Raw genomic sequence first — 7,677 nt, 5'->3', positions numbered from 1 at the left:
GAGCCATTCCCCACTGGCAGAGACAATACCTGGCCATTATATGGCACTTCTGAGTGTTAGGCCAGTGTTATTTATTGCACTGGTATTACAGATTTGCAGCTGAGAATGAGAAAAAGTAACATGCCTAATGAGAGCAAAAGTATATGTGGCTTTAAATGTTTTATTACATTGAATGAAAATGCATTCTTAATGGAAATAGATGTCACTGGGGGAGCAGGATCATGACCATGGTTGCAGAGACAGTATCAATGGGACCTTTCGTCTTCTCAGTGCAAATAATGAAGTGGGTTAGGATTTTTCTTGCAACTCTGCTTCTGCTGTCCCATCCAAGGGATCTATTTCCATTTTTAAATGCAATAAATCATTTAATGTCACCAAAGTTTGTGGCAAGAGCCAATATTCAAATTACAGATCTCATGCCTATCAGCTCACATACTTGGCCAATAAACTAGATGAGTTCTTACTTAGTATACAGGTTTAATTCCTGATATCTCCAGTTTTTTAAAACATCTAATAAAACTAGGCTGAGAAACACCTGAGTTACCACCTACTGCTCATAAGGCTGGAAAATACTAATTAGATAGATTATTGACCCTGTTTAGTAAACACACAACTGATCTATCCATGTGAGTAAAGACATAAACTATTTCAGACACAGAATTAGAGGGCAGTAAATAAAAGTTCAAATATTTTGGGAAGCCTAGATTTTCCACAGATGCTATTATTTGAGAACTAAATAACCTTTCCAAGAGGCAAGAAGGTCAAGAAAGAAGCTCTGAAAGAAGCATTCAATTTAAACAAGATAACCATCACAATCATGCAAAAATTGCTGAACAAGAAAATATATGAATATCTCTAATATTTGTCTCATGGTTGCTCTTTAAGCACTTAAGCTCTTGTGGGACAAGCTGTTTACAATTCTCCTATCTCTACACGCATTTGCTTGCGACAGAAACAACCACATATACAAAAAGGGAACTATGTGAACTCCCAAACCTCATTTTATCTGAAGAGAACAAGTATAAATGAGAGAATATGTCTCCAGTTCCATTTCTTCAGAACAAGTGCAAAACAAATAATATAAATGGCATTAATGTCTAACTGAAAATATAAAGTGAAAAACCTTTGATTTGATAGCAAGACTTCACCTGTATATTGGCTGAATCCCCATTACTGTTTGCAATCTCTTCAGCAATGAGAAAGGGATCATTTATCTCACAGGGCTGGTGACTGGTCATAGTATTGGAAATATTTCCCTTGGGAAATCCGAAATTGCTCTTCCTAGAGTCTGTAGTGAGAGAAACCTCCTGGCAGTAGGAGTGCAGAAATGCTCGGACTCCGTCAATCCCCACAAACTGTGAAACTGGAACTCCACTAAACTTCTCAGTTCCAGACTGTGAATATCTCCACCTATGAAGTTTAACTGCCAGTAACACAAGGAGGAAGATGAAGAACAAGCAGGAGACAAAAGCCACTGCAAGGACCAGGTAGAAGGTGAGGTCAGATGGAGGCTCCAAGGGAGCTGAGATGCTGCTCAGGTCTGAGAGGATTGCAGGGATGGTGTCAGCCAGCACCACAGTCAGAGTGGCTGAAGCAGAGAGAGGTGGCTGCCCATTGTCCTTGACTAAAACCACCAGGCTTTGCTTGAGGGCATCTTTCTCCAGAAAGAATCGGGCCGTCCTGATCTCTCCCGTGTGGAGCCCCAGAGTGAAGAGCCCTGGCTCAGTGGCCTTGATCAGCTGGTAGGAGAGCCAGGCATTCTGGCCAGAGTCCGCATCCACGGCCACCACCTTAGTGACCAGGTAGCCTGGCTCTGAGGAGCGAGGGGCCAGCTCTATCCCTGTGGAACCATCAGTGGGAGGGGAGGGGTACAGGATTTGGGGAGCGTTGTCATTCTGGTCCAGGATGAAGAGAGTCACTGAGACGCTGGAGCTGAGTGGGGGAGAACCTCCATCCTGAGCCTTTACACGGAACTGAATGTCTCGAAAGTCTTCATAATCAAAGGAGGTCAGGCCATAGACAATCCCAGTCTCAGAGTTAATGGAGAGGAAGGAAGATACTGGGGAGTCACTGATGTTGTGCTCAATGATGGAATAAGTGACTCTGGAGTTCTCTCCACAGTCTGGATCATCAGCCTTCAGGGAAAATATGGAGGCCCCTCTTGGGTTGTTCTCCATTAAATAAGAAGTATAAATGGACTGCAGGAAGCGTGGAGGGTTGTCGTTTGTGTCTAAAATCTCAAGTGGAATAACAATCGATGTGGAAAGTGGAGGGGTCCCGTGATCTGTGACTGTGACAGTGATGTTGTAGGCTGCCACCTGCTCTCTGTCCAGGGCTCTTGCTGTCACCAAACTGTAGTAGTTGCCATAGGCTTTTGTCAGTAGAAAGGGGAGGTTGCTGGGGATAGAGCACGTGACTTCTGCATTCTCTGCCGAATCCTCATCTTGCACATTGAGAAGGGCTATTGCAGTCGCTGGTGGAGAGTTCTCAGGGATGGAGCTGATAAGTGAAGTTATTTCCAGTTTGGGTGCATTGTCATTTACATCAGTAACAAATACTATGACAGTTGATCTGTCCAATAGACCTCCACCATCACGGACCTGGACCTCAATTTCATGAAGAGCAGAGTCCTCATAATCTAAACTTCCTATGAGAGTTAGTGCACCTGTGTGTTTATCTAAGTGGAATATCTGGGAAGCCTTTTCCGTGATTTCTGCAAACGAAAATGTCATTTCTTTGTTGGTCCCTTCATCCAGATCAGTAGCTTTTAATGTAACCACAATGGTTCTTAGAGGTAAATCCTCCCTTGCGCTCACTTCATAGATGCGTTGGCTAAAAATGGGTGCATTGTCATTCGCATCCAAGACTGTAATGTGCAGCTGTGCAGTGCCACTCCTGACTGGATCACCACCATCATATGCGGTGAAGATAAGATTATGAGCTGCTTCTTTTTCATGGTCCAGAGGTCTTTCCAACACAATTTTTCCATATTGTTTGCCCTTAACTGATGTTTGGAGAATCAAAGAAAAATGGCTATTGTTGCTGAGTTTGTACCCCTGTAGAGAATTGTTTCCTAAATCAGGATCTTGAGCTTCCAAGAGGGGAAACTGGGACCCCAAAGCTGCATTCTCACTGATATTTATCACTAGTTTCTCTGACGGGAAGGTGGGCGCATGGTCATTGATATCTGTGACTTCCACTTCAACTCCATAAATTTTCATTGAATCTTCAACTATAATCTCAAAATTCAAAATACATTTCTCTTCCTGACCACAGATCTCCTCTCTGTCTATTCTCTTTGTGGTGTGCAAATGGCCACTCTTATAATTCAAAGCAAAATACTGAGTCCTACCTGGGGAAACAATGCGAATTCCACGATCTGAGAGCTCCTTTGCGTCTAGTCCAAGATCCCTTGCAATATTCCCCACCAAAAAGCCTCTCTCAGTTTCTTCAGGAATGGAGTACTGGATCTGTCTGGTGATGGCTTGGCAGATGTTAGCAAAGAGAAATAAAAAGAAAACTCTCCTTTTGCAAGCTTGAGGATACTTTGCTGTTGCCATTCCTGGTCTGATATGAAGCTGTTGGGGAGATCTGTGATTCAGGATGACGGAGTGCTGCCAGAAAGGGACTTGCAGCTGAGATTCCCAACGCAAAAATGTTCACTGAAACTCTGATCTCTCAGCATTTTCTGAGCTGAGCTGCTCATCTGGGAAGGATGAATTTCTCAGTGTATTTCTTAGCCTTGGTTGGTCAACAGCGACACTCAGAGTCACAGCCAGGAACTGCACACACTACATTTTTTGTTTCGATTCTCATTGTATATCCAACTCCATGTGTGTGTGTGTGTATAATGAGAAACATTTAAATACAATGCACAAATTAATTACTAACCTGTTTTATCACTGAATGTCATTCTCGTGTTTCCTTGCTCTATATTTAATGCATTTATTTGCGTCAATACACAAGACATATAATAGGATCACAGATTTGGAAGGCACCACGAAGGTGATCTAGTCCAATCCCCTGCAATTCAGGAATCTTTTTGTCCCACATGGGGCTCAAACCCACATCCCTGAGATTAAAAGTCTCATACTCTACTGGCTGAGCTATCCCACATAAGCTGGAATGCTGCTGATGTGCACACTGTTTCACAGATAAACAAAACAAAGTGACTATTTATTTTAATTTATCATGAAACACCAAGTTATGCCTTGTAAGCGTAGAAGTGGATTCTTATTCTCTAGAAAAGGAGAGAACCCCAATAACCAACAAGTCAGTTAAACCTTCCTTGGTAAGATTAAGTTTTCTACATAGGTATGTAATATGCACAGTTACCACATAAACAAGTATGGGAATTTGTACACAGGAATCCTAATGTTAGATGAAAATCATGAAAATCTTATGTTTTTATGCATTTCCCCTAGCTCTTGGAACATTGACTCCGAAATATATATAGTATTTTAAGAACATTTTTACTGGAAATATGTGTGTCTTTTCAAGGCTCAATACATCATAGCATCTACTAGGAATTCCTCACAAAACATTATGAGGGGAGGGAACTTGTAAAATAATTTCAAAGTAAAACATTCTAAAAAAAAAAATTATATGAAAAATGCAAACTAAGGGATGCTTAATTAAACATTTTCTGAAAATTTATTTATTATAATTATTTTCTTCAGCAGAAGGGCTGGAATAATTCTTTTTTGAATCTTTCCTAAGTTGTTAGATGTCTGTCAATCAGCATTTATGGAATGCATGTGTCCAGAACAGTTCTTCTCGGTCCCTAGTAGGAATCTGGCTACTCCAAGAGTTCTCCTGTAAATGCAAACTACACATGGTCCAGCTCTTTTGCGCCACAGCATCACAATGCTGACTCATATAACAGTATTCATCTAGCGTCTGCTCCCTCTGTCTTTCAGAAGTGCTATTTTCTGTGCTTTTGATTATAGTTTCCTTACAAGTCCTTACAGTTGAATCTTTACAATCTGCCAAATAAGGAACATTTTCAGAGAATCCCATGCATCTTCCTTCCTTCCTTCCTTCCTTCCTTCCTTCCTTCCTTCCTTCCTTCCTGTTTACTGAGGGTACAATAAACAGCTTCTATTTAGACAGCGCCTGTTTACTGAGGGTACAATAAGCAGCAATGTTAAGATCTCTCCCGCTTCTACTTAGGCAGTGGTGGGTCATAAAAACCTGTTCACTGGTATTAGTTCCATAGCAGACCCTGCCTCCTGCCTCCTACTTGCTGGTGCCATGCAGAGCTCCTTCTGCAGCATTTGCTCCCCTGTGGCCAGAGCAGGATCTAACCACCAATGCAGGAACAATTACAGTAATTGCTCTACCAGCGCTTGGCATGGTATTGGATCCAACAGCGTGAAATAGGTTTGTTGGACATCATAGGCTGTGTACACATGTAGCCTCTAAAATGCACAGGGGAAATCACCCCCCCCTCACTTTGTACGTAGTTGTTTGCAGTGCTTCTTCTTTTTTACAAAGAGAGGTGCAGGAACTCCCAAAGTTGTTGAGCTTCTTTTTGGGAGCCATCAAAAACACACACCACACCAACTACCTTAAAAAGAGCCCAAAACACTCACCACGCCAAGTCCCAATCCATCCCAGGTCTGCCGGAACGCTCAGGAGAGGTGCTACTGGAAAAAAGACCTGGTTGTTTGCAATTTCACACACCTTTGTGCAATAACATCATCCAAAGTAGCAGCTACTCTCTGTGCTGTCTGTACACAGGTGGGCATGTTTTCAAACTAGTGTGTAATGAAGTTCTGTGTTCCCCTCCCCATCAGTACTTCCTATTTTCACATACCTTTTAAAAAGCACATATTTTTCAGTCTTTTGAGAGGGGGTTGGAAACTGATGTGTTGATATACATATGTTTATGGAGAGAGCTAAGTTGCTGTACTGCTCCGTTTTTGTTTTTGCCTCTTTCATTCACAGACAGGTTAAACAAGGTGAGTTGCAGTGGCACAGCCATGCAACATCAGTAGATCTGCTCCAATAGGAGGTGACCTAAGAAAGCATTCTTGGTCTACACATGCATGCAACAAGTGCTTGAGAAGTACAATCTTGGCACAAAACAGATTATAACCATTCCAGAAGCACACACCTAAAATGACAAATAGTGTGGGACAGGGCTGAGATCGGGATGACGTGTGCACAGCACCCCCAAAAGGCGTATCTGAATCCGGCACTGAATGCACATTATCATGCAGTTTGTACACACCATTACTGGTATATTTGAACTCATATGCTCTAGATGAAGGAGGATGTCAAAGGATTGCTAGATTAGAGACTTTGGCAATTAAGTAGTATATGAAAATACATTACAGTGGTGCCTCGCAAGACGAAAAGAATCCGTTCTGTGATTCTCTTCATCTAGCGGTTTTTTCGTCTTGCGAAGCAAGCCCCTTGACGGATTAGCGCTATTAGCGGCGTTTAGTGGCTTATCTGCTGATCGGATCAGCTGATAAGCGGCTTAGCGGCTTAGAAAAAAGGGGGGAAGGGAAAAAAAGCCAGCAGGAACTCGCAAGACATTGTCGTTTTGCGAAGCAAGCCCATATGAAATTCGTTTTGCGAAGCACCTCCAAAACGGAAAACTCTTTCGTCTAGCGAGTTTTCCGTCTTGCGAGGCATTCGTCTTGCGGGGCACCACTGTAAATGAAAAGATTGTGATAATTACATTATGACGGCCAGGAACTGAGAGCAATAGAAAGACAAAGTAAGAGAGTGATACAAGAAATCAAGATATCTAATTCAGAAGGATTTTATGATACTGTAGAGGTTTCCTTGGAAAATAACAGAAGTAGTTTGATTTTGATTTGTCCACATTAATGGTAATAGCCCCTATTATTGTTCTGTATAATAGCCCACAAGATGCAATTTCCCCCCATTAATTAAATTCATTAAATTTTCATCTGTCTCACAACACCACACAGCATACCCATGCACAGAATTCCATTCCATGAAAACATAAGAACAGTCTTACTGAATCAGACCAATGACCTATCCAGTCAAGCATCCTGTCTCCCACAGTGGCTGGCCAGATTCCTCTCAGAAGCTCCATTCTTGGACCACTGCAACTAAAATCAGGGGCACAATGCCTCTGGGACTAGAGGTAATATTGCCACCATGACTACAAACCAGTGATGGCTCTATCCACCATAAATTTCTTTATTAAATTTACATCTTGCCATTTTTCCTGTAGGAGCCCTCATATGATCTCATTCTCCTTAAAGCCACCAAGTTGGGGGTGATCACTGCATCTTGTAGTAGCAAATTCCATAGCTGAACTATAAGGTGAACTATAACTTACATTGTTATAAAGAACAAAGAAACATAACATAAGAAGAAGCCTGCAATATTGGCCCAAAGGTGGAGCTTGTCCAGCACTCATGGAGACCACCGGAAGCCCATGAGAAGCCCCCAAGCAGAACATGAGCACAACAGCACAGCCACCACCTGTGATTCCATGAACCTCATACTCACAGGCATATAGCCTCTGGCAGTGGAGGCAGAACCTAGACAACATGGTTAGTAGCCATGGAATTTGTGTAAACCTCTTTTAAAGCCATTCAGGCTGTGGGCTATCACAGCCTCTTGTTAGTTATGAGAGAGAGAAAACTTTTCTATTTCTGCATTTTCCACACTATGCTGAAATCTATGCCT

At 42.2% G+C, this 7,677-nt stretch overlaps 1 pseudogene across 1 annotated transcript; it reads right to left on the bottom strand.

The window, feature by feature from the left end:
* Positions 1-1,097: 1,097 nt before the first annotated feature.
* On the bottom strand, positions 1,098-3,560 carry LOC309539789 (protocadherin gamma-A12 pseudogene; annotated as a pseudogene). Its single transcript has one exon. The product of its transcript is annotated as a protocadherin gamma-A12 pseudogene (transcript).
* Positions 3,561-7,677: the final 4,117 nt, after the last annotated feature.

This window comes from Podarcis vaucheri (genome assembly GCF_965113315.1).
Source record: "Podarcis vaucheri genome assembly, chromosome: 8".
NCBI lineage: Eukaryota > Metazoa > Chordata > Lepidosauria > Squamata > Lacertidae > Podarcis > Podarcis vaucheri.
Note: the sequence above shows the minus strand (reverse complement) of the source record. Positions and strands in the feature narration are given on the sequence as shown.